Source organism: Schistocerca cancellata, chromosome 8 (assembly GCF_023864275.1).
Source record: "Schistocerca cancellata isolate TAMUIC-IGC-003103 chromosome 8, iqSchCanc2.1, whole genome shotgun sequence".
Taxonomy (NCBI): Eukaryota; Metazoa; Arthropoda; class Insecta; order Orthoptera; family Acrididae; genus Schistocerca; species Schistocerca cancellata.
The window spans coordinates 597,872,755-597,900,554 of record NC_064633.1 but is presented as its reverse complement, the minus strand read 5'-3'; the positions used below and the strand labels follow the sequence as shown (position 1 = coordinate 597,900,554).

Here is a 27,800-nt window from a genome sequence, read left to right as displayed (position 1 = left end):
CCGCGAAAAGCCGCATGGAACTTCCGACACTATCTACTAGGTCATTTATATACACTCCTGGAAATTGAAATAAGAACACCGTGAATTCATTGTCCCAGGAAGGGGAAACTTTATTGACACATTCCTGGGGTCAGATACATCACATGATCACACTGACAGAACCACAGGCACATAGACACAGGCAACAGAGCATGCACAATGTCGGAACTAGTACAGGAGTATATCCACCTTTCTCAGCAATGCAGGCTGCTATTCTCCCATGGAGACGATCGTAGAGATGCTAGATGTAGTCCTGTGGAACGGCTTGCCATGCCATTTCCACCTGGCGCCTCAGTTGGACCAGCGTTCGTGCTGGACGTGCAGACCGCGTGAGACGACGCTTCATCCAGTCCCAAACATGCTCAATGGGGGACAGATCCGGAGATCTTGCTGGCCAGGGTAGTTGACTTACACCTTCTAGAGCACGTTGGGTGGCACGGGATACATGCGGACGTGCATTGTCCTGTTGGAACAGCAAGTTCCCTTGCCGGTCTAGGAATGGTAGAACGATGGGTTCGATGACGGTTTGGATGTACCGTGCACTATTCAGTGTCCCCTCGACGATCTCCAGTGGTGTACGGCCAGTGTAGGAGATCGCTCCCCACACCATGATGCCGGGTGTTGGCCCTGTGTGCCTCGGTCGTATGCAGTCCTGATTGTGGCGCTCACCTGCACGGCGCCAAACACGCATACGACCATCACTGGCACCAAGGCAGAAGCGACTCTCATCGCTGAAGACGACACGTCTCCATTCGTCCCTTCATTCATGCCTGTCGCGACACCACTGGAGGCGGGCTGCACGATGTTGGGGCGTGAGCGGAAGACGGCCTAACGGTGTGCGGGACCGTAGCCCAGCTTCATGGAGACGGTTGCGAATGGTCCTCGCCGATACCCCAGGAGCAACAGTGTCCCTAATTTGCTGGGAAGTGGCGGTGCGGTCCCCTACGGCACTGCGTAGGATCCTACGGTCTTCGCGTGCATCCGTGCGTCGCTGCGGTCCGGTCCCAGGTCGACGGGCACGTGCACCTTCCGCCGACTACTGGCGACAACATCGATGTACTGTGGAGACCTCACGCCCCACGTGTTGAGCAATTCGGCGGTACGTCCACCCGGCCTCCCGCATGCCAACTATACGCCCTCGCTCAAAGTCCGTCAACTGCACATACGGTTCACGTCCACGCTGTCGCGGCATGCTACCAGTGTTAAAGACTGCGATGGAGCTCCGTATGCCACGGCAAACTGGCTGACACTGACGGCGGCGGTGCACAAATGCTGCGCAGCTAGCGCCATTCGACGGCCAACACCGCGGTTCCTGGTGTGTCCGCTGTGCCGTGCGTGTGATCATTGCTTGTACAGCCCTCTCGCAGTGTCCGGAGCAAGTATGGTGGGTCTGACACACCGGTGTCAATGTGTTCTTTTTTCCATTTCCAGGAGTGTATATTGTGAAAAGCAATGGTCCCATAACACTCCCCTGTGGCACGCCAGAGGTTACTTTAACGTCTGTAGACGTCTCTCCATTGATAACAACATGCTGTGTTCTGTTTGCTAAAAACTCTTCAATCAAGCCACACAGCTGGTCTGATATTCCGTAGGCTCTTACTTTGTTTATCAGGCGACAGTGCGGAACAGTATCGAACGCCTTCCGGAAGTCAAGAAAAATAGCATCTACCTGGGAGCCTATATCTAATATTTTCTGGGTCTCATGAACAAATAAAGCGAGTTGGGTCTCACACGATCGCTGTTTCCGGAATCCATGTTGATTCCTACATAGTAGATTCTGGGTTTCCAAAAACGTCGCAACGAAAAACGCCTTTGTTTTAATGATTGCCACTCCAATTCACGTATCATGTCTGTGACACTATCTCCCCCATTTTCGCGATAATACAAACCGAACTGCCTTTCTTTGTACTTTTTCGATGTCATCCGTCAGTCCCACCTGGTGCGGATCCCACACCGCACAGCAATACTCCAGAATAGGGCGGATAAGCGTGGTGTAAGCAGTCTATTTAGTCACTTCAGTGTAATTATTGTTTTTGAATAGTAATGTCAAGTCAGTTCGTCTGGTTTTCCGTCACCCTCTGTACCAGTTGTTTCTTTGCGTGGTCCAAATTTCATCGAGCTGTGTTACTTGGCGATGACACATCATGCGAAATTTACTTTCGTCTTTAAGTGTTCTGCCAATGAATCGCAGTCTTTGATTTGCTGTACCCACAATATTATCTATGTGATCGTTCCAGTTTAGGTTATTTGTAATTATAATCCCTAAGTATTTATTTGAAATGACAGCCTTCAGATTTGCGTGACTTACCGCGTAATCGCAATTTAGCTGATTTCTTTTAGTAGTCATGTGAATAACTTCACACTTTTCTTTAATCAGGGTCAATTGCCACTTTTCGGACCATACAGATATCTTATCTAAATAATTTTGCAAGTCGTTTTGATCATCTGATGACTTTACAAGACGGTAAATGACAGCATCGTCTGCAAAAAATCTAAGACGGCTACTCAGATAGTCTCCTATTTCGTTAATATAGATCAGGAACAATAGAGGATCTACAACACTTCCTTGGGGAACGCCGGATATTACTCCTGTTTTACTCGATGACTTTCCGTCTGTTACTACGAACTGTGACCTTTCTGACAGGAAATCACGAATCCAGTCGCACAACTGAGGCGATACTCCGTAGGTACTATGAGCTTCTTCCCCTTGTGCGTCTTATCAAGGGATGCATTTGACCGCGACTTCTCTTTTTTGGGTGACAATGCGCAACTGCATCAAACAGCTCAGGTAGAGGAGCTCTTGGAACAAGAGGACATTCCGGGAATCCACTAACGTGCCCCATTACCCCAGCTTAAATCCCATCGAGGACGTGTGAACAGTGTTGGGCGGACATGTTGAAGCACGTCCACATACACCAAGGATCGTCCTGCAGTTGGTGGAGGAATGGGTTTTCCGTGGGGTGACACAGCCTATTAAGAACCATGTCCCATCATTTTCTAATGTCTAGGGGACCACCCTAAATCGTAGTCACTGCAGTGTAATTATTGTTTCTGAATAAAAATGTCAAGTCAGCTCGTCTCTTTTTCCGTCACCTTTCTCTAGTTAACTGTACCAGATGTTTCTTTGCTTGGTCAAATTTCATCGAGTTGTGTTACTTGGTAATGACACTTCATGTGAAAGTTACTTTCGCCTTTAAGTTTTGCACAGCAGTGTATTTTGCATACAACATATTTCTAAAAATTTCGATTACTTCCAGTCGTTCAGGTCATCAGTTCGCGATGACTGGTTCAAAAATGGTTCAAATGGCTCTGCGCACTATGGGACTTAACATCTGAGGTCATCAGTCCCCTAGAACTTAGAGCTACTTAAACCTAACTAACCTAAGGACATCATACACAACCATGCCCGAGGCAGGATTCGAACCTGCGACCGTAGCGGTCGCGCGGTTCCAGACCGAAGCGCCTAGAACCGCTAGGCCACTCGGGCCGGCCGCGATGACTGGTCTGCTACAGCTCTTACCACAACGATGTGTCTTCCGAGACTCTATTCGCAGCTCCATAACTACTGCTACCTATGTGGAACTTGAGCCTTTCCCCGCGTATCGAGTGTACAGATAACTGACGCGAGCCGAAGCCGGAACGTCCATGACAAACGCCGATATTGTGACAGCTGAATAATGAAAGATCGCGGTGCACAACATGAACTTTCGGTTGGCAGACCAAAGTGAACACCAGAAGCCAAAAGACGGCGTATGCAGTAAGACACCACACAACGTAATAACTAGCGCCACCACAAAATGAAACATGAGCAAAGTCAGACACTCACTACAGTGAAATATTACGAGAGTCGTTCAATAAGTAATGCCCCAAATTCTTTTGAAAAGCGATTAATATACATAGACAAATGTCCTTGTTGGTGCTTTACATTTAATGTTTGTTCTGTGCGCCGGTGAAGTTTCAAACGCCCAGGCAGCGTCAAAATGGCGTCTACATAAGACCCACGTTACAAGCAGTGTGCTGTTATTGAATTCTTGTGTGCGAAAAAGAGCCGGCCGCGGTGTCCGAGCGGTTCTGGGCGCTTCAGTCCGCAACCGCGCGACTGCTACAGTCGCAGGTTCGAATCCTGCCTCGGGCATGGATGTGTGTGATGTCCTTAGGTTAGTTAGGTTTAAGTAGTTCTAAGTTCTAGGGGACTGATGACCTCAGATGTTAAGTCCCATAGTGCTCAGAGCCATTTGAACCATTCTTTTGTGCGAAAAAGACACCGTGGTGAACATCCATAAATGTTTGTGTGGAGTGTATGGCGATGCTGTGGTTGATAGGAGTATGGTTGGGTGATGGGTAAAGAAAGTTACTGCTATAGGAAGTGCAGACACAGAGCTCCATGATCAGCCATGCTTGGGACGCCCTGTCACAGCCACTGCTCCACACATGCCGAATCGTACAGGTGCCATTATTCGTGCCGACCGGCGCATCTGAACTCGACAATTGGCTCTACAGTTGTCTGTCAGCATTGGAAGTGCGTCTGCAATGATCGAAACTGTCGGATATTCAAAGAGGTGCTCACGATGGCTTCCGCGAAAGCTCACAGCAGACCACAAGATTCAAAGAAAGGCCATTCCATTTGAATTGTTGGAACGTTTTGAGACCGACGGAGAGGCCTTTCTGTCACGGGTCGTTACGGGGAACGAAAGCTGGGTGCACCACTTTGCGCCGGAAACAAAGGCAGGCCATGGAATGACATCATCCTCTTTCACCACAACAGAAGAAATTCAAGACAACCCTCTCTGCCGGGAAAGGCATGGTGACAGTCTTCTGGAATTGTGATGGTGTCATTCTCGTGGATGTGATGCTAAGAAAGTCAACCATCAATTCAGAAGCATACGTGAAGACTCTGAATGAAGGACCGTACTGTGCAGCGAGCTACCTTAATTTAAGTATTAATTGTATTTTTCTTACTTGTCACTTCTTCCGTGTGTATTTGCTTTTAGGAAGCTTTAATTGTCTGGTGCTATTAATAGTGTTCAATAGATTTCGTGTTTGTTTTGAATATAGTCAGAGAGAGTCCCTTTAGTCAACCATAGTGCCAGTAGTGCTAGTGTTTGTTTTCAATACAGTCCAGAGACAGGTAGTGCAATTTTCATTGTTTTCTATAAGAAGTGGCTAGCAACCCCAGTTTAGTGAATAAACAGCCGCCTTTAGTGAATTAGCAGTCTAGTTAAAGGTTGAACAACTCTCTTCAGTAAATTGATTCCTTAGGATGGATAGGATGTGTGACTGCTGTGTACGGACGCAGCTGTTCGCGAACAGCTGAGCGTGTTGATGGCCGCGGTCAGCCGTCTTCAGGCTGCTGCCTCGGAGTGTAGCGGCAGTGGGGAGTCTGGTGCGTCGCAGGGTACACCCCAGGTGTTACATGCTTCACACACTGTCCCTGCTGTCGAGACATCTTCGCGGGTACCGGGCGCGGTTGGGCCACCCTCTCCCCAAGGGGAGTGGCGGGTTCAGCGGCGTTCGCGGCGCACGAGGCGGAGGGTCAATGTGGAGGCTGGCCGTGTGGCATCGCCCGCTCTGCCCGTGAGTGGACATGTGGCTGCTCCTTCAGCAAGGTCCGAGCAGGCACACGGGGGGAGGGGTTTATTAGTTATTGGGAGCTCCAACGTTAGGCGGGTGATGGAGCCCCTTAGGGAAATAGCGGGAAGGTCGGGGAAGAAGGCCAGTGTTCACTCTGTCTGCTTGCCGGGGGGCCTCATCCGAGATGTGGAGGAGGCCCTACCGGCGGCGATAGAGAGCACTGGGTGCACCCGACTGCAAATTGTTGCTCATGTCGGCACCAATGACTCCTGCCGTCTGGGTTCAGAGGTCATCCTCAGTTCGTACAGGCGGTTGGCGGAATTGGTGAAGGCGGAAAGCCTCGCTCGCGGGGTGGAATCAGAGCTAACAATTTGTAGTATCGTTCCCAGAACCGATCGCGGTCCTCTGGTTTGGAGCCGAGTGGAAGGCTTAAACCAGAGACTCAGACGATTCTGCGGAGATCTGGGGTGCAAATTTCTCGACCTCCGCTATCGGGTGGAGAAATGTAGGGTCCCCCTGAATAGGTCAGGCGTGCACTACACGCCGGAAGCGGCTACAAGGGTAGCGGAGTACGTGCGGAGTGCACATGGGGTTTTTTTAGGTTAGTGAATCCCGTCCCTAGGCCCGACAAGACGCCTCCTGAGACGCGGCAAGGTAGGAGTAGGAAAAATGCAACAGGGAATAACAATATTAATGTGCTAATAGTAAACTGCAGGAGCGTCTATAGAAAGGTCCCAGAACTGCTCTCATTAATAAACGTTCACAATGCCCATATAGTACTAGGGACAGAAAGTTGGCTGAAACCAGACGTAAACAGTAATGAAATCCTAAACTCAGATTGGAATGTATACCGTAGAGACAGGCTGAACAGTGAAGGGGAAGGCGTGTTTATAGCGATAAGAAGTGCAATAGTATCGAAGGAAATTGACGGAGATCCGAAATGTGAAATGATTTGGGTGAAGGTCACGGTTAAAGCAGGCTCAGACATGGTAATTGGATGTCTCTATAGGCCCCCTGGCTCAACAGCTGTTGTGGCGGAGCCCCTGAAGGATAATTTGGAAAATATTTCGAGTAGATTTCCCCACCATGTTATAGTTCTGGGTGGAGATTTTAATTTGCCATATATAGACTGGGAGACTCAAACGATCATAACGGGTGGCAGGGACAAAGAATCCAGTGAAATTTTTTTAAGTGCTTTATCTGAAAACTACCTTGAGCAGTTAAACAGAGAACCGACTCGTGGGGATAACATATTAGACCTTCTGGTGACAAACAGACCCGAACTATTTGAAAAAGTTAAAGCAGAACAGGGAATCAGCGATCATAAAGCGGTTACGGCATCGATGATTTCAGCCGTAAGTAGGAATATTAAAAAGGGTAGGAAGATTTTTCTGTTTAGAAAAAGTGACAAAAAGCAGATTTCAGAGTACCTGTTGGCTCAACACAAAAGTTTTGTACAGATAGTGTTGAGGATCAGTTGACAAAGTTCAAAACCGTCGTACATTATGCGTTAGATGAGTATGTGCCAAGCAAGATCGTAAGAGATGGAAAAGAGCCACCGTGGTACAGCAACCGAGTTAGAAAACTGCTGCGGAAGCAAAGGGAACTTCACAGCAAACATAAACATAGCCAAAGCCTTGCAGACAAACAAAAATTACGCGAAGCGAAATGTAGTGTGAGGAGGCCTATGCGAGAGGCGTTCAATGAAGTCGAAAGTAAAGTTCTATGTACTGACTTGGCAGAAAATCCTAAGAAATTTTGGTCTTATGTCAAAGCGGTAGGTGGATCAAAACAAAGGGTCCAGACACTCTGTGACCAAAATGGTACTGAAACAGAGGATGACAGACTAAAGGCCGAAATACTAAATGTCTTTTTCCAAAGTTGTTTCACAGAGGAAGATTGCACTGTAGTTCTTTCTCTAGATTGTCGCACAGATGACAAAATGGTAGATATAGAAATAGACGACAGAGGGATAGAGAAACAATTAAAATCGCTCAAAAGAGGAAAGGCCTCTGGACCTGATGGGATACCAGTTCAATTTTACACAGAGTACGCGAAGGAACTTGCCCCCCTCCTTGCAGCGGTGTACCGTAGGTCTCTAGAAGAGCGTAGCGTTCCAAAGGATTGGAAAAGGGCACAGGTCATCCCCGTTTTCAAGAAGGGACGTCGAACAGATGTGCAAAACTATAGACCTATATCTCTAACGTCGATCAGTTGCAGAATTTTGGAACACGTATTGTGTTCGAGTATAATGACTTTTCTGGAGACTAGAAATCTACTCTGTAGGAATCAGCATGGGTTTCGAAAAAGACGGTCATGTGAAACCCAGCTCGCGCTATTCGTCCACGAGACTCAGAGGGCCATAGACACGGGTTCACAGGTAGATGCCGTGTCTTGACTTCCGCAAGGCGTTCGATACAGTTCCCCACAGTCGTTTAATGAACAAAGTAAGAGCATATGGACTATCAGACCAGTTGTGTGATTGGATTGAGGAGTTCCTAGATAACAGGACGCAGCATGTTATTCTCAATGGAGAGAAGTCTTCCGAAGTAAGAGTGATTTCAGGTGTGCCGCAGGGGAGTGTCATAGGACCGTTGCTATTCACAATATACATAAATGACCTGGTGGATGACATCGGAAGTTCACTGAGGCTTTTTGCAGATGATGCTGTGGTGTACCGAGAGGTTGTAACAATGGAAAATTGTACTGAAATGCAGGAGGATCTGCAGCGAATTGACGCATGGTGCAGGGAATGGCAATTGAATCTCAATGTAGACAAGTGTAATGTGCTGCGAATATACAGAAAGATAGATCCTTTATCATTTAGCTACAAAATAGCAGGTCAGCAACTGGAAGCAGTTAATACCATAAATTATCTGGGAGTACGCATTAGGAGTGATTTAAAATGGAATGATCATATAATGCTGATTGTCGGTAAAGCAGACGCCAGACTGAGATTCATTGGAAGAATCCTAAGGAAATGCAATCCAAAAACAAAGGAAGTAGGTTACAGTACGCTTGTTCGCCCACTGCTTGAATACTGCTCAGCAGTGTGGGATCCGTACCAGATAGGGTTGATAGAAGAGATAGAGAAGATCCAACGGAGAGCAGCGCGCTTCGTTACAGGATCATTTAGTAATCGCGAAAGCGTTACGGAGATAATAGATAAACTCCAGTGGAAGACTCTGCAGGAGAGACGCTCAGTAGCTCGGTACGGGCTTTTGTTAAAGTTTCGAGAACATACCTTCACCGATGAGTCAAGCAGTATATTGCTCCCTCCTACGTATATCTCGCGAAGAGACCATGAGGATAAAATCAGAGAGATTAGAGCCCACACAGAGGCATACCGACAATCCTTCTTTCCACGAACAATACGAGACTGGAATAGAAGGGAGAACCGATAGAGGTACTGAAGGTACCCTCCGCCACACACCGTCAGGTGGCTTGCGGAGTATGGATGTAGATGTAGATGTAGATGTAGACGTTGCTCCAACACGATAATGCACGCCCACACACAAGTCTGAGAACCCGGTAACACATCGCGAAATTGGGTTGGACATTATTGCCTCATCCACCCTACATTCAGACCCGGCACCTTCGGACCTCCATTTCTTTGGGCTGCTTAAATATTCTCTACGGGGAACACACTTTGAAGATGACGAGTGTGTCAGTCATGCAGTGAAAACACTGCTACGCCTACAGGCCAAGAGCTTTTACCAGAAGGGAGTACATGCTCTTCCACAACGTTGGAGTACGACCGTAGAACGTTATGGAGACTACGCAGGAAAATACGACATGGAGGAGATTTGTTAATGTATACTGTCACCAAATTCTGACTCTTAACAATAACTATGTTATGAGAAAAAAAAATTTGGGGCATTACTTATTGAATGACCGTCGCAGTAACGAGATAACTACACTACTGGCCATTAAAATTGCTACACCAGGAAGAAATGCAGATGATCAACGGGTATTGATTGGACAAATATATTATACTAGAACTGACATGTGACTACATTTTCACCCACTTTGGGTGCATAGATCCTGAGAAATCAGTACCCAGAACAACCACCTCTGGCCGCAATAACGGCATTGATACGCCTGGGCATTGAGTCAAACAGAGCTTTTATGGCGTATACAGGTACAGCTGCCCATGCAGCTTCAACACCATACCACAGCTCATCAAGAGTAGTGACTGGCGTATTGTGACGAGCCAGTTGCTCGGCCACCATTGACAGGACGTTTTCATTTGGTGAGAGATTTGGAGAATGTGCTGGCCATTGCAGCAGTCGAACATTTTCTGTATCCAGAATGGCCCGTACAGGACCTGCAACACGTGGTCGTGCATTATTCTGCTGAAATGTAGGGTTTCGCAGGGATAGAATGAAGGGTAGAGCCACGGGTAGTAACACATTTGAAATGTAACGTCGACTGTTCAAAGTGTGGTCAATGCGAACTAGTGGTGACCGAGACGTGTACCCAATGGCACCCCATACCATCACGCCGGGTGATACGCCAGTACGGCGATGACGAATACACGCTTCCAATGTGCGTCCACCGCGATGTCGCCGAACACGGATGCGACAATCATGATGCTGTAAACATAACCTGGATTCATCCAAAAAAAAATGACGTTTTGCCATTCGTGCACCCAGGTTCGTCGTTGAATACACCATCGCAGGCGCTACTGTCTGTGATGCAGCGTCAAGGGTAATCGCAGCCATGGTCTCCGAGCTGATAGTCCATGCTTCTGCAAACGTCGTCGAACTGTGCGTGCAGGTGGTTGTTGTTTTGCAAACGTCCCCATCTGTTGACTCATGGATCGAGACGTGGCTGCGCGATCCGTTACAGCCATGCGGATAAGATGCCTGTCATCTCGACTGGTAGTGATACGAGGCCGTTGGGATCCAGCACGGCATTCCGTATTACCCTCCTGAACTCACCGATTCCATATTCTGCTAACAGTCATTGGAACTCGACCAACGCGCGCAGAAATTTTGCGATACGATAAATCGCAATCGCGATGTGCTACAATCCGACCTTTATCAAAATCGGAAACGTGATGGTACGCGTTTATCCTCCTTACACGAGGCATCACAACAACCTTTCACCAGGAAATGCCGATCACTGCTGTTTGTGTATGAGAAATCGGTTGGAAGCTTTTCTCATGCCAGCACGTTGTAGGTGTCGCCACCGGCGCCAACCTTGTGTGAATGCTGTGAAACGCTAATCATTTGCACATCACAGCATCTTCTTCCTGTCGGTTAAATTTCGCGTCTATAGCACTTCATCTTCGTGGTGAAGCAATTTTAATGGCCACTAGTGTAGCAGCACTTCCTCCGTTCCTTTGATGCTTGACCCAGGAGGGAAGCCTTGGACAGTCACATTAATGTTGCCGCCCCCCATGTACGACGTCACCGTGCAGTAACCACTCACAGACAGCAGGTCGTAGCAGTAGGAGTGGAGGGTTTATAAAGACTGTCGGGCGACCGCGGAAAACAGTGCTGCCGTTGTCGTAATGCGGAAACGAAGCGATTTACCTGACGTCCGAAAGGGCACGACCATTGGCTACTGGGCCAAGGGTGGAAGAACTTCCGAAACGGCTTAGTCTGTGTTCGCGTGCCTTCGTGGCTAAAGTACACCATACAGGGCATTTATTTATTTAGCTTATGGCATGTAACACATCATATAAAAAAGGACATAAAAATCATAAGATCCAGATCTGTGACATAGTCTATTGCACTTTCAGTCGCGGTCAGAAACTCATTGGGGTCTCCTGCAAAACGTCTCAGAGGGCAATCTTCCACGATGTGACGACTCGTCTGCCGGTGCGCGCCGCAGTCACATCTCGGGGAGGTGATTTTACCCCACCTGTGGAGACTATCTGCACATCTGCCGTTATTTGTCCGAATTCGATTCAAGGTCGTCCAAGTTTTCCTTGGCAAATTGAATCCTGGTGGTTGGACATTGATACATGGCATATTCTGCAGGTTTTGGGGCACAGATTCTCTCCACCGCGTTTTCCAGAGGTTGCCATAATCCCGGTTGAGAGGATGCGTTTTTTTTTTTTTTGCCTTTTTTAAAGAGGGGTGTCTGGAGCGCAATCTGTTCATCTCCAGGGCGGGAACATCCTTATGGATTGGCAGTTTCTCGTTGTTCAGCACTTTTCCATACTCGCGTAAGAGACCGTTCTCTCTGCGCAGGTCCGGTGGGAGAATGTTGCTCAGTATAGGTAGGCACTGTAAAGGCGTTGGCGTTATTGTTCCTGATATCATCCTCATTGTGTAGTTTAGTTGAGCATCGATCAAGCCTGTGTGTTTACTGTTTAGCCATACCGGTGCGGCATATTCTGCTGTTGTGTAGACAAGTCACAGAGCCGAAGATCTCAGTACAGCCGCGGAAGAGCCCCACGTAGTCCCACATAGCTTCTGTATGATATTATTTCGAGTTTTAAGTTTTGCGGCTGTATTACGTAGGTGTTCCTTGAATGTTAGGGTTCTATCAAAGGTGACGCCTAGATATCTGGGGTAATTATTATGGTTTAGCAGCCTGTTTTCGAAATGAACGTTGAGCTTTCTTTTTGCTTGGGCATTGTCGAGGTGAAAGCATGTCACGTTTGGCCGTAATCTCCACCTTCGGAAGTAATCTCCCAGCTTTGTTAGATCCGCAGTTAATGTGTTTTCCGTTGCCTCCATTGATCTGCCTCTTGCAGCTATTGCCCAGTCGTCGGCATATCTGAATTTTTGAGAAGTGGTTTCAGGTAAGTCAGATATGTAGAGGTTAAACATCAATGGCGCCAGAACGGAGCCTTGTGGTAAACCACTGTTGAGCTTCATTTGGTCACTTCTTAAGTCGCCCATTATGACTCTGAAACTTCTATCTGTGAGCATGTTATCAATGAGGTTGGCCAGCTTGTTACATGGTATGACCCGCAGCAACTTGAATATCAGGCCTTGTCGCCAAACGGTATCATAAGCGGCTGATAGGTCAATAAAGGCTACTGATGTTTTGAGTTTTTTCTGAAGGCTCGCCTCTATGTGAGTTGCTAGGGAGAGGATCTGGTCGGTGCAACTGCGGTTGGGTCGAAAACCTGCCTGTTCAATCGGTACCACTTCAACAATTTTTCCGCTTATTCTGTTGTAGATGATACGTTCCAGCAGCTTATAGACACAGTTCAGCAGAGCGATAGGGCGGTAGTTTTGGGGCATGTCGTTAGGTTTGCCTGGCTTTAGTATCGCTATAATCTTTGCTCGTTTAAGCTGGTGTGGGATATTGCCCGATTCTAAAATATCTGTTAAGAAGTTTGCGAGCCATGTTCCAGTATATTTTCCATACAGGGCAAAATGGTGCTATCGGAAACCGGTGCCGAGGCATCAGCTGTGACGCACCACAGGCCGTAGGTGACGGGGGTGAACGATGGCTGTGATGATGTGTACGTGCAAGAGTTAAGTAGCTGACGGCGCAGATGAAGCAAGGAACCGCCAACACTGTCTCTTCAACGACCATACAGCGAACTCTGCTGCGCCTGGTACACACGTCCAAGTTGACTGTTGTTCGTCGGCGAGGAAGGTTGGAATTACGACGCCATTACCGTAACTGGACGGCCACTGGGATTTGACAGGTGGCCTTTTCAGACGAATCAAGTTTTATGCTCCATAGGACAGATGGCTATTGGCGCATATGGTGTGAAATGTCTGAAAGAAACCCAAGAAGCTGTATAGCCTGTTTATGAGGCATTGCCTTTGTGATATCCTCATTCTGAAAGGCACAATGGGTCAACACTAAGTATGCGTCTACCCTTGGGGGACCATGTCCACTCTTACAAGGAGTTTGTTTGTCTCCCTCACTACCAGCAGGACAACGCAACGAGTCACACAGCTCACAGTGTACGTACTCGTACATGAGTTGAAGAGCACAAGGATGGGATTACCGTACTCCCCTAGCTAACAGACTGCCCCGATTAACACGCAATCGAGAATCTGTGGGACTACCTCTGTCGGGCTGCTTGCGGCACGGATTCTCAACCGAGAAAACTGGCCCAGCTGGCCACGGCGCTGGAGTCGGCATGGCTCGACATCACTATCGGCACCTTCCAGAACCTCTTTGACTCTCTTCCTGCACGTCTCGGAGTGGACCGCGCTGCAGAAGGTGGTTTATTCTGGCTTTTGACAGGTGAACACATGTATCTGACTGGACAGTGTATCATTGCCAGAATGAGATTTTCACTCTGCAGCGGAGTGTGCGCTGATATGAAACTTCCTGGCAGATTAAAATTGTGTGCCCGACCGAGACTCGAACTCGGGACCTTTGCCTTTCGCGGGCAAGTGTTCTACCGGGCGTGAGTCGTGCTTCGGTAGCTCAGTTGACACAGTCTGCTTTAGGCGGTGGCGCGGCACGGACCTGCTGTCCCGGCCGCGGGCGCGCGTGGACGAGGAAGTGTTTACACCGTCGGTACTCGCGCGTGTTGTTGTCTGACTCGATCGCCATGGCACACAATTTTCGAAAGACTACGCTCCAATTTACGTTCGACAACGAATTTGCCAGACCCAAAGCTTTCGAAATAGAGCGTTTTTTGAGGGAAGAAGTTCGTTTACCTGCTACGGACATAATTGGAATACACCTGTCCATTGTAAGCAGTACAATGTACGTAAAGATGACCGATGAAGCTGCGTGTGAAAGAACTCTCTCCGCTGCTCAAAGAGGATTTAAATTTCGACACTCTGATGGCCATATCAGCGATGTAACAGTAGCTCCTTCAGGATTGGGTGTGAGGATGATTCGGATCTTTGAACTGCCGTTTGAGGTGCCAGAATCGATGGTTATTGAATCGCTGCGACCATATGGAACGGTACTTAGTCATACGCCTGAACGCTGGGCAAGTTTTAGTACCTATCCTGTGCTAAACGGCGTGCGACAGGTGCGGATCGTCCTTACTAAACATATCCCGTCTTATTTATACATTGGCGGGTGTCGAGCTATTGTGATCTACGATGGCCAGCCACGCACTTGTTCTGGCTGTGGTGGAGAAGGACATATCCGCTCGGAGTGCATACAACGCCGCGTCGTGCAACTGCCACATCGTGACGCGTCACAGCGAGAAGTTCCCACGCAACTGCCGATGACGTACGTGTCGGTGGCTCGCCGGGAGGTGTTGCCCAGTTCGGAGCGTGACAAGGACGTGTTTATGCAAGAGCCGACCGAGTTACGGGAGCATGGAGGTGACTCGGAGAATGTCCCTACACCCACGTCACGTCAGTTGAGGGAGGAACCTTCCGACAACTCACATGAAGCACGCGACGTGGAAGTAGAGGTCGCGACAGTGGCGCCGGCAACGGACCAACGAACGATCGACGAACACAGTGAGGCAGCAGAGGGCAGGGCACGCAAACAGCGATCGTCGAAGCGTCGCAAAAAGCGTCGCCATAGTTCGGGTGACACGTCCCCCCCTAGCCTAGGGGACACGGAAGGTATCCTAGCCGAAGAACTGTCTGACACAGAACACGTGCCTTTAGAGGACGCTGACGGGATTCCGCCAGATGGAGACCGGATGTCCTGCCTTTCAGATGGTCCCTCTTCATTGACACCGACTGACCCAGCGCTGCCGACGAAGGAGTCAGGGATACCAATGTCCCAGCAGCCTCGTCGAAATACATCAGAGGACGTTTTTCGGATGGATGACCACTGCGACTGGGCGGAACCAGTCGAGGACATACAGGAATTGCCACCCCCTAATGATGACCACTCACCACGGAACGACAACAAAGGAGGGCAGCCCGTTGGCGGGCACCCCTCTGAGCAAGAATAGTGGACTAACGCCCTTGGAGTTCTCAATGAACTGACACGAGCATGACAACGACAACGAACCAAACATATAAGGTGGGCACAGTGAACATTAACACCGCACGTTCGCTTGCAAAGATGCAACTTCTCCGGGACATGATTTACGCCACTGACGTTGATATTCTGCTGATGCAGGAAACCTGCAATGCTGCTTTTCCCGACGTGCACGGATACAACACTTACCTAGCGCCGACTCCAGATGGAGGACGTGGCACAGCGATACTAGTCCGGGAAGGGATTCCGATGTGTGACCTCGATTACCTTCCTTCGGCTCGGGGTTTGGCTATGACCGTGAACGGCATTCGTATCGTCAACATCTATGCACCCTCCGGATCTGACAATCGACAGGCGCGTGCACGATTCTACTCGGAGGAGATTGCCCCCCTATTCCATGGGAGGTATGACCACATCTTGGTAGGGGGGGATTTTAACTGTGTACTCGCCCAGCAGGATCAAACTCCTAATTTCAGCTCCTGCCACGCATTGAACACGATCTGCTGGGACATGGCCCTTATAGACACGTGGGAAAAGATCCATGGGCAGCGAGAGGGCTACACGTATTTTACTAGTCACTCGGCGAGCAGGCTGGATCGGATTTATGTTTCTGACGGATTAAGAGATCACGTGTTGGCTGCTGAATGTTGGCCCACAGCTTTTACGGATCACCTTGCATATTTATGCACGTTAACCCTCCCACGGCAGAGGGTCTGGCGGAGTCGTAGTTCCTGGAAACTCAATTCATCCTTATTGGTGGATCTCGAATGTCGCCAGCGGATCGAAGAAACATGGCAGACTTGCACTCGCCGTCTGCCGCTGCACCGTACGGTTCTTTCGTGGTGGCTGCAGTGTGCAAAACCGGCGATACGAAGAGCTCTCATCACGTATGGCAAGGAAAAAGCGAAATGGCTCCGAGATACACTTGATTATTACTACATGGTGCTCTGCGACCTGTCCTCCATGGCCCCATCGCTCGAGCGTCAAGCGGAAGTCCATCGCATTCAGGCCTGCATTTTATCGATCACGAAACGTCGACTGGAGGGACTTTCGATCCGTGCTCGGTGCTTGGACAACGTCGATGGAGAACGTATTGGCATGCATCATGTGTCCAAGGGACATGCGCGTAATCGCCGATCCCTAATCACAGTCCTCCATGATGACGATGGTCGGCCCTTGACGTCACAACAGGACATTGCTGCTGAGTTTCTGGAGCATTACCGCCTCCTTTTCACTGGGACGCCGACGGACAATCGGACAGGAGAAGAAATTTTGCTACAGATGCAAACGGAGGTGGATGGTCCGGATGCAGAGGCGCTATTGGAACCCCTAACGGAAGATGACATCCGGGGCGCACTCGCGAAGGGTGCGGTGCATAAATCCCCTGGGCCAGATGGGTTGACGCTCGAATTTTACCGCGCATTTGCGTATTTAATGATGTCCCATTTGGTATTGATGTATAATGAGTTATTGAGCCCTGACACGGACGTTCCGTCGCAGTTCATGGCGGGACTGCTTATACCAATACCGAAATCGACAGCGAGTGTCAGCGCCCATCAATTTAGACCGCTCACGATGCTCAATACTGATTATAAGATCTTTGCGCGAATGTTGGCGGCAAGGCTCAAGACTGTAATATCCAAGACGATACCACCAGACCAGGCTTGTCTAGGGGTTCGGAGCAACATACATTCTATCCTCGGCGAATTCCGTGACGTAATTTCCCTGACGGAAGCTTGTCGCATGCGAGCGGCGTTCGTATCGGTGGACTTTGATCGTGCCTTTGACAGGATCAACCACGATTTCCTTGACTCGACCATGCGACGCATGGCGATACCACAGGATTTTATTACCGTCCTCATGCGCCTCCTTCGCGGCGCTTCTTCGACGGTGAGAGTCAATGGCAGGGAGGTAGGACCGATTCCTGTTTGCAGCTCAGTTAGGCAAGGATGTCCCTTGTCGATGATACTGTTTACAATAGCGCTCGAACCATTGATGCAGACTCTTAGACGGACTCTCACAGGCGTCCGACTCCGTGCGAGCTCCTTCACGTGTCGTGCATATGCCGACGACTTGATGATACTCGTCCGGTCGGAGAACGAAGTCAGTCAGGTGGTTACCCTTCTTACTACGTACGGAGTAGCTGCGGGAAGCAGGGTCAACATGAATAAAACCAAGATCATGCACATCGGTCGAGGGCTGGACGATCTCCACAGTCCGTTTACGACGGTGGACATCTTGCGGTGCTTAGGTGTATTGTTCACCCGATCGCTACGGAAATCAGCGGCGGCGAGCTATCGACGTCTCCTCCAGAACGTCCGACTGCACATACGCAACAATTCACTCCGAACGCACGACCTGCTCCAAAGGGTGGACTACACTAATGTTCACCTCGCCTCGCGACTGCCGCACCTGGCACAGGTACTGCCAATGCCACATGGTATTGCTGACAGATTAATGGCGGCCTTTGGATACTATGTCAGCCAAGGAATGTTGTTTAAGGTCAAATACAAGACTTTAACTCTCCCACACCATGCTGGAGGACTTAACCTCACGGATGTGCGGAACAAGGCTCTAGCTCTATACCTGCGAGCGACGCTACGCACTTGGAACCAACGGCGACACGCCATCACGTCGGCCATCCTGGATGTGCTTCTTCCCGCGTCCTTTGAACCACCGGTGGCGGTAGGCACAATCTCGCCCTCTTTTTCTCACGTCGCGCGATTTTTTGTTGATTTTAGTTATGTTCAGTTACAGATACCTTCTACAAGAATCCCCACTACCCGTGAGATATATTGTTACTTGCGGCGTCATCATGGCAGCAATGTTGTCGAACTTAAATACCCAACACGAAACTGGCGACAGATTTGGCGAGCTGTCCATACACCTCTCCTTACCACAGCAGCGCGATCGTCTTGGTATACACTAATCAACCGCAAGACAGTCAACCGCCAACGATTGTACGACATTCGCATGGTAGATTCCCCGCTCTGCCTTATATGTGGCATGCAGGACACCGACGAACATTCTCTGCAGTGCGGTGAGGCAACGGATGTTTGGCGGCTGACGCAACGCATCATGGCCCTCCTCAGACGCACCGACGAATCAACGATCACGACGGACGCTTTATTTTTCCCTGACGCTGTGTTTTTCCCCTCACAAAAAACTTCGGCAATCCGATGGATTGGTGGACACGCATCGCACTACGTGCTCTCGCGGACATTGATATCGGGCATGGACTATTGGCATTATCTACTAGAACAACACGAAATCATCCGGCGCCACTCTAAATATAAGACGAATTTTGCGAACTTTCTAGGCAGCATGTTTCATAACCCCCCGAAGCGGTGGGGAGTCCCAGGTTTACGTTGTTTCGAGGGATAGGATGTACTCCCAGTGAAGTGACGAGGATGTCACTTCAGTCCTATATTTCTTTTCCTTCTTTTTTATATATGATTTTTCTTTTGGGACATTAAAAAAAAAGAGGTAACAGAAAAAAAAAAAAAGTTGGTAGAGCACTTGCCCGCGAAAGGCAAAGGTCCCGAGTTCGAGTCTCGGTCGGGCACACAATTTTAATCTGCCAGGAAGTTTCATATCAGCACACACTCCGCTGCAGAGTGAAAATCTCATTCTGGAAACATCCCCCAGGCTGTGGCTAAGCCATGTCTCCGCAATATCCTTTCAATCAGGAGTGCTAGTCCTGCAAGGTTCGCAGGAGAGGTTCTGTAAAGTTTCGAAGGTAGGAGACGAGGTACTGGCAGAAGTAAAGCTGTGAGTACCGGGCGTGAGTCGTGCTTCGGTAGCTCAGATGGTAGAGCACTTGCCCGCGAAAGGCAAAGGTCCCGAGTTCGAGTCTCGGTCGGGAACACAGTTTTAATCTGCCAGGAAGTTTCATATCAGCGCACACTCCGCTGCAGAGTGAAAATCTCATTCTGGAAACATCCCCCAGGCTGTGGCTAAGCCATGTCTCCGCAATATCCTTTCAATCAGGAGTGCTAGTCCTGCAAGGTTCGCAGGAGAGCTTCTGTAAAGTTTCGAAGGTAGGAGACGAGGTACTGGCAGAAGTAAAGCTGTGAGTACCGGGCGTGAGTCGTGCTTCGGTAGCTCAGATGGTAGAGCACTTGCCCGCGAAAGGCAAAGGTCCCGAGTTCGAGTCCTGGTCGGGCACACAGTTTTAATCTGCCAGGAAGTTTCAGTGTATCATTGGCTTGCAATCCAACACATTGTATTGTATGGAACAGGGGACCGAGAAACGACCGAGATACTTCGTCCCCGTCGTATCAGTGGTACACAACCCCACAACAGACTACAGCAGTCCACTCACCCCACCCCGCCGCCCCACACCGAACCCAGGGCTATTGTGCAGATGAGCCCCCAGTGGACCCACCCACCGCCCCCCCCCCTCTCCCCACATCCGGGAACGTCTCACACCAGACGAGTGTCACCCCAATTTTTGCGTGGTATAATAATTATGGTGTACGCGTACGTGAAGAAAGTGTTTGCGCAGCAATCGCCGACATAGTGTAACTGAGGCGGAATGAGGGGAACCAGCCCGCATTCGCCGAGGCAAATGGAAAACCACCTTAAAAACCATCCACAGACACACCGGACCTCGACACTAAACCGCCGGTCGGATTCGTGCCGAGGACCGGTACGCCTTCCCGTCCGGAAAGCAGTGCGTTAGACCGCACGGCTAACCGGGCGGGCCATTTTAAGATATAGTATTCAGCATTTCATGTAGATTGGTGTTTTCGCTTCAGTCGGGCAGTTTCTCTATTTCTCACTAATCCTCTTTGTAGTCCTTTTAACTCCTCTCTCTCGTTTTTTTGTATTTTACTATTTGAACAACTGGAGTACATCGTTTAAAGACGTGGTGGAGTGAGGAAGAGACTAGAGTCATTTCGGAGGACGGCTTTTGAAATAACCTTCCGCTCAACCAGACAACCAGATTTACGTTTTTGGTGGTGTTCTCTAAATGACTGCAGGCGTGGCAATTTGAGAAGGATGCGATTACTTTTTCTTCTTGTTCCTTGCACCTACCGAGTTCATGTACACGTGTAATGACTACGACATCGACGACACGATGTAGCCGCCTTCCTTCCCTTTCACAGGGTGTCGCATTGCGCGCAGCGTATACCTAATGTGGGGTGTTCAAAGAGTGAAGCAACCTCATGGAAAAACTGTTTCTTTTTTTGTTGTAGGTATGATTCTTCTGTAATTGAGGAAGGAACGGATGACGCAATAACAACAGACTACTAATCTGTACCCAGTATAGAAAATATGACATCTATTCGGAGATTAAGAATTCTTTCACAGGTAAGAGTAATAAGAATGTTTCAAACAAGAACATCATCAAGCAGCTGTTCGGCATGTTTCAGAAAACAGCCAATAAAGATTCAGATTAAAGTAGTCGACCGTAATGGTTAAGACCTGCAACTTAGATCGACGCTCAGCCTGGATATACGGGTTGAGCATGAAGTCTTGCCCCTATAATGCTAGATTCGGCTATGTGCTTTGTTACAAGCGGTAGTTCAACTAATAAATTTTTTTTATATATATATAAAGATACTTCTACAATTTACGTTGCGTATCAGTTACATGAATTTCAGTTATGTGTAGTGTCGCATCAAGATGGTACACTACCACACTTCGGGTTATTTGTTCGCCATTTTGTAGGTGAAACTTCACCGGACAGACAGATCGGTAGAGACGGTCTAACGTTATGGCCATCACGTTCAGCAGACATGCCCCTCTTGACTGTTAGCAAACGCAACCTACTTTCCCGACGCACCCGCATCACTTGGACCTACATACACAATCCGATCAAAAATATCTGGATATCGCTGTGTAATGCGGAACTGACCGCTATGGGTCACAAGAGCTGACCCGCCAGCACAAGAGGAGACGTGGTTTGTGTTGTTGTCAGGAGAGGAGCAGTAACAGTACAAAGGGTCGGCCAGGAGGGCTTAGTGAGCTCGAACGGGGCCTCGTATGGGGTGCCTCCTGAGTAAGAAACTATGTAAAAAACGTAAATCTGTTACAAACTAAGGCGTGCACACTGTCGTGTCCTGACATACGTGGGACAGGAAAAAAGGGGTTGCTGGTCAGTCTGCGCTCCCGAGCGGTACAGAGCAGAAGGCAGAAGGACAATTCACACTGAAGGCATTTGATTGTTTTCTTCTATCTGAGCCAACACTGGTACAGGCATTTACTAGAAATGCATGTGGTGAGACTAGGTAGGGAACTAGTTGTGTAGACTCTTGGGCAAACAGGGTTTTGAAATAGTTGTTTATTCGAAACAGGACTAACTAATACACTGGAGGCTAGTTCTAGGGTTAGTAGAAGCATGAATAACACTGTTACAACAGAAGCCAGTGCAGAAGTCGCAGGAGTGGATGCTAACCACAGTAGCAAACACTAGCAGCATCTAAAGGCAACAACTTAGTTGCAAAACAAAACATAATGAATGTGACGCTGTTCACTGAGACACTACAAGTGAGAGAGCTGGACCGAGGCTGGAGTCGCCGGACGCGGATTCGGCGCCCAGATCGTCTGACTGAGAACTCCGCCAAAATGCGGAATCAGGGGTTTTAAAGAGTCACGTGGGGGCACTGTTTTTCCCACTTAAAGCCACCCAGCCTATCCCGTAGATTTCTTGCAGGTCCCTGCCAATCACGGTTTAGTTAGGTCCCCTCTACTGCTCCTAAGGCAGTTGCACTAAGTCCGTATTTGGTATCAACATTGTTCAGCTGAAAGCTAAACGTAACTGCTCTGCCAAATAAGGCTTGCAGCTTTATTGTTATACGTCATTTAGCCCCGCCCCTCGGTCTCCCCGGAGTAGGGGCTGCTAGGTCAACAGTTTTTGACGTTTTCGCTCTCTCTCGAACCCCTGTGAGTCTACTGACGTTGCTGTTCTCATGGCTGGTATCAAGCTGGCTTTATAGACTATAGTGCGCGTCATTTACGACGGCGGCCGAGTTTAGGTTCATTCTGCGCATCTGACGTCACAAAACAGTCAGCCAATGAACAGAGAACGACGTTGCCAGAGCTCGATTGCAGTGCAGAGCACAGACGAGTGTCTTCAGTTTTGGAAACGTTCAGTCATAAATAAAGTAATAGAACAAAACCAATGTCTTGATAGCAGACTTTCTTTTATAGAAAGTTTGGAAATAGCATTCTTTATACCAGTTGCTTCAAATTCTATTAATTAATTAAACCAAACAAACAATCAGCCTCCTAATTCAGGCGACAGCAAGGAAAGGTGTTTGTATCATTCTCACGAACCGCTTTTTTGCAATAAAGAACAGCGATAATTGTTTATTTCCTATTGTAACGTCAGTAATTAATAGTCCTACCAACAGTGTTTGTCGGTATTTTGCGTGATGTTTTATACTCCTCCAGGAGTACACTTAAACGACGAACTGCGTTAGCGTAATGGTTAAAGTGTTTGGCTGCTATGTGCAAGGTTCAGGGTTCAAACCTTATTTGATGCTTAACATTTTCTTTATTTAAAAACAATATCGAAGTGTCTAACGTCATGAATTTTATTCGTTTGAATGTAATTTTTTGAAATTTTAAGTGCTTTGTCTCTTCATTATAATCATAATAAGTTTTCGGTTTTTCTAATTTTGTCCGCCAATATTTCTTTTCACAGCAATTAAAAACAATGAAAAGGCACACATACAATATTCATGTTATCTGTTTTGTTTGTATATCTTCTCTTCCGCAGTCGCTGTTTTACAATTCATATTGAGATATATTCTTTTGCGACAGTATTAAAAGTGTTATTTAGAGCAGAATTTCGGCTCGTACGTTGCCGAGCTACTTGATTGTCTGACGCAATTCTTTGCTTAGCAACTTTGGCAACATCATATTCAATGTTTTCGTCTACCTATGTTTTGGCAAGTATTTGCTGTCCGTTGTGAGAAACACAAATTGTTTGCGCACTGCGCCTCACTGACAACATATTTTAGTGTCTATGTTTTATTACGTCCACAATTCAGTTTTGTGTACTTCGTCAGCTATGTTTTAATCAGAACGTTTTAGAAAAAGCGAAATGACTCTGGTATAAATAAAAGTTTTATTACAGTCGCGAAAGACGGAATATTTCTCAATATTACGTACGACACCTATCTGGTACTTAAATGAGATACTGTTATACAGTAAATTTTATATGAAACTTAGGTATCTTCTCCACATTTCATTCTCAAGACTGTGGCAACTAAAATCGACCATACGGAAAGTATATCCTATGGATATATCCTATGGATACTCTTCAAAATTTCGTGCAATGGTTTACTACATTTAATGCTGCACAATAACTGCGCTGAACATCGAAACAAAATTAAGTCATTTACGGGGGGAAGGTGTAACGCCGGAAATGCATATCCTCCTATTTCCATCTATTGTACTATTTTTTTTCCTTGCTTTGTTACCTCAAGATATGACATTTCTGTCTCTTTGTATATTGTAATTGTTTTACTATTTGTATATTTATGCATTTATGTCGATGTATAATTGGTTTGTTTCGTAAATATTATTTGTATTTTTACGCTGGGTCTTGCCTAGGGAAAACTGCTATCGAACGATTACGTCGATAGGTCGTGTGAAGAATCAAAGTGTGTAGGATCTTTGGTAGTGTTAACTCTGCCGCGTGGAGCGCGGGCTGAGAGAAGGAGTCTGGCTGGAGTAGCGAGTGGAGCAGGTGTGTTGTGTGACGCTCCCGCGAGTTGCCGCGCTTTCGGGGTTTGGCAGCATGTAATTGCGTTCGACTTGCGATGATAGTTTCTGACATGGTGTCGCGGACGGGAAACATTAACTAGCGCACATCAAGAGCCCGTTTCGTCTGGTGACCGTGTCGAGAAGAAGGCGCGCCAACATCCAGCTTCTGCAACAGCGACGGCCGACAATGAGTGACTGTCGCCACCTCCTCGACCGATGGCTTCAAACCTTCAATCAACCGACAAGGAAGACTGGACGCAAGTAAAGTTTTAGAACTGTATGGCAGACCTCAGCTTTTCAAACTGTACCATTTTCGTAACTATAATTACAGCAACTTAGCATGAACCTTTGTTGCTCATTGTCCCAATTGCATTGCCAAGCAGGGTCCCTTCCTTTTCCGGAATGAACCCGAGTGTCGTTGAAATTCAGACGCCAGCATTAAAGTAACATCATTTCACTGCTTTAATTTCAAAGTTCAGTTAACTGGATACAATATTCAGATTACACAAGCACAAATTAAGAGTGCGAGTTTTGTTACCATATTTTAGCTTACCTGTGACTGCAGCTCAGCTTGGTACGTACTAAATTTTACTATTGTTAATTGTTCAGAATCATTTAATTCAGGCTCAAAGTTAAATCTCTTCTTTCTAAATTGCGTAGATTCAAGTAGCTTTTGAAATGATTGTTGAGGTAGTCCAAGACTAACCGTATTTTACTGAATTTCGATGTGCTTCAGAAAGAAAGCTCACTATTAACTTCAGTCACTAAATTAACTTTCGATTTTTCGGTTTTATTAATTCTTTTGCTAAATTAAGTCAGGGTGTAGCGAAATTTATTACTTCTGACAAACTTTCAGTTTTCACACGACATGTGTCAACCTTCAGTTGCCACGCTTCTAGTGCTAATTATATGTGTAATAACCTTTCTTTTTCAGTTACTATAGTAATTGTCCTTAGGACTGGCGACCGTGATTCCCCCCAAATCACAAATACCTAATTACCGCTAGTTAATTGTTAACGTAACGGCTGCACATTTACTTTCTTTATTAACTTTACCCCTTTTCAAAATTAATTTCCACCACTTTCATTAGCACATTTCCTTTCATTTAGATGTAACCCTTTCCTCCCTCATTACCGACAGGTTAACTTCGGTGACGATTGCTTTTCCAAAACTCCCATTAGGTACACGCGGTTTCATTTTTCACTGTCATTAAGGTCGGTAAATGAGGGGGAGGTTACACGTGGGGACCTGGTGACAGGACAATCTTTAGTTTTGAGGTTGTTCTGGACACGAATTTTGCATGGTGCAAATCTCGTAACAAAGTACTGGTTACGAAATGGTCGTTACGTCAGCGAGAATATTAGTGTGAGGAATCCTAATTATATTTGAGGTTTGGCATTTATATTGAAAATTATTAAAATGAGTGAAGGCAACAATTGCCAAAATTTGGTAGAATTGGATACGGAACAATCGGTCGAACAGTGGGAAACGCGCACCGCGGTACCCATTGTTCAGGGGCAGGCGGCTAGCATGAAAGACGCGACCGCTGAAACGCAACAAAGAGCAGAAATGGAATTCCACACTTTAGAAAATGTTTCGGAATCGGAAGTGAAAATCAGATGTGAATCCCTTGATGACGAATACGGGGGGACAATTAAAGAGGAAACCGCTACGGAAGTAAAACCGGTAGTTTCCGGGAATTTAACTGATTTATTGAATGTTTTGATTAACGAAATCAAGAGTCAATCGGCAGAAATTAAAGCTCTGTCTGCCAAGCAAGAAGATCAGGCTGCCAAGCAAGAAGCTCAGGCTGCCAAGCAAGAAGCTCAGGCTGTCAAGCAAGAGGCTCGGGCTGCCAAGCAAGAAGCTCAGGCTGCCAAGCAAGAAGCTCAGTCTGAAAAAATTGAACGGATGCTAGACAATCAGAACAAAGCTATTAACGTTGTTAACAACAATGTTGGAGTTGTTAATACAAAAGTTGATAAAATCAAACAAGATATTGTTGTAATTAATACCGAAATCGGTAATCTTAAACAGGAAATGATAGGCGTTCAGGCGGAAATTGCGAGCATAAATACTCGTTTTGATTCCGAAATTAGCAGAATCGAGAAAAGTGTAGGAGAAGCAGTTGCTCCGATCATCGAGAATAAGGTGACGGAACAAATTCAATTAGTGAAAAAAGAGGATCAACAGAAGGTGGAAACTTTAGAGGCTTTAGTGTCCGAAGTAGACACTAAAGTGAGGGAGCAGGCTAATACCTGCGAAGAGAAAAAGAGGGAAGTGGAAACGCTTATGACAACCACTTGCCAAGTAATTACGAGAGTGTCGGAATTAGAAAAGAAACTTGACGAAAAACAGAGCTATGTGCCAATCTGTGCACATAGTTCGGAATTGTTGACGAAAGAGGAGCGGTTCGACCCCTTGAAAAAAGGCGGTATACACGCGACGGATTTCATTAAAAATTGTGAAAGAGTTTTACCCAGATCATGGACTAATGAGAGAAAAATTAATGCGGTTATTGATGTGCTGGCTGGTGATGCCAAGCGTTGGGGCTTAAACCTCAACATTACGAACCTGACTTTTGACGAGTTTAAAAATTTGTTTCTGGCTGAATACTGGTCAGAGCAAAAACAGCAAAGTGTCTGGCGCGAATTTGTCGTATCGAGGCCTTTCGATGCGAATTCGCGCGGCTCGATGAAGGAGTTTTGTGAGGGCTGGATCCGCAAGTTGGAATATTTGCGTGATCGCCGCACGGAATCCGAAATAGTCTGGGAACTCTACAAGAAGCTTCCAGATGATACAAAACGCTACGTAGGAAGCAATTATAGGACCGTGAATGATTTCCTGGGAAGAGTTGAGGACGAGGACAATTGGCGCAATAATCGCGACAGTGGTAGAGGCCGTGGTAACAACAACGAGTACCACAGCAACCACAACAATGATAGCCATGGGAATAATGCATACCGCAGCAATAACAATAATGGTTCGGACCGTAATAACAATCGGTACAATGCAAATAATAACAGGAATGACAGAAACCAGTATCATACTAACGTGATACGGGCTTCACAGAATAGTAATAACGCCAGAGGGTGTGATCAGCCGCCTCAGCAGCATCCGGGGAGCGTATCTGCTGGGACGAGACAGGGAAACCATTAGCCGCGCCGGTGAGGGGCCGAGCGGGCGTGGAGAAATTTTGGCGGCCCAATAACAAGAGAAAACCCAGGTGTCGCCGTTATGGAATAATCAACGGCGGGAGAGTGTGCCAGTGTTAAGAGAAAAGAGTGCGCCCACAAGTAGTAGATCAGCTGTATACACGGCAGTAGAAAATACATTCACTGTCAGTGAGAACAATTTAAGTAGTGTTCCGGAAATCGATTATAAAGTGGCAGCTGTAATACCCACAGCGGAACTGGAGATTGAGTTTAAGAATGATTCGCAATTGTTGAGAGAAGATCAGATGTCGGATAAAACGTCCGTCATCGAGCGAGGGGATACAGAGAGGGATGAGGTCTGGTTAAGGCAGTTCGGTGGCTTATACGACGAACTAAGAGATTATAGGGGTCTGTATGGGAGAAGCGTTTATGGGGAGCGCGTGCAGGATTTTCCGCGTCTCGTCCCGCAGGAAGATAGTG

At 47.4% G+C, this 27,800-nt stretch overlaps 1 non-coding gene across 1 annotated transcript; it reads right to left on the bottom strand.

Annotated features, from left to right (window-relative positions):
• Positions 1–3,442: 3,442 nt before the first annotated feature.
• On the bottom strand, positions 3,443–3,526 carry Trnap-ugg (transfer RNA proline (anticodon UGG)). Its single transcript has one exon. It is a non-coding gene; the product is annotated as a tRNA-Pro (tRNA).
• Positions 3,527–27,800: the final 24,274 nt, after the last annotated feature.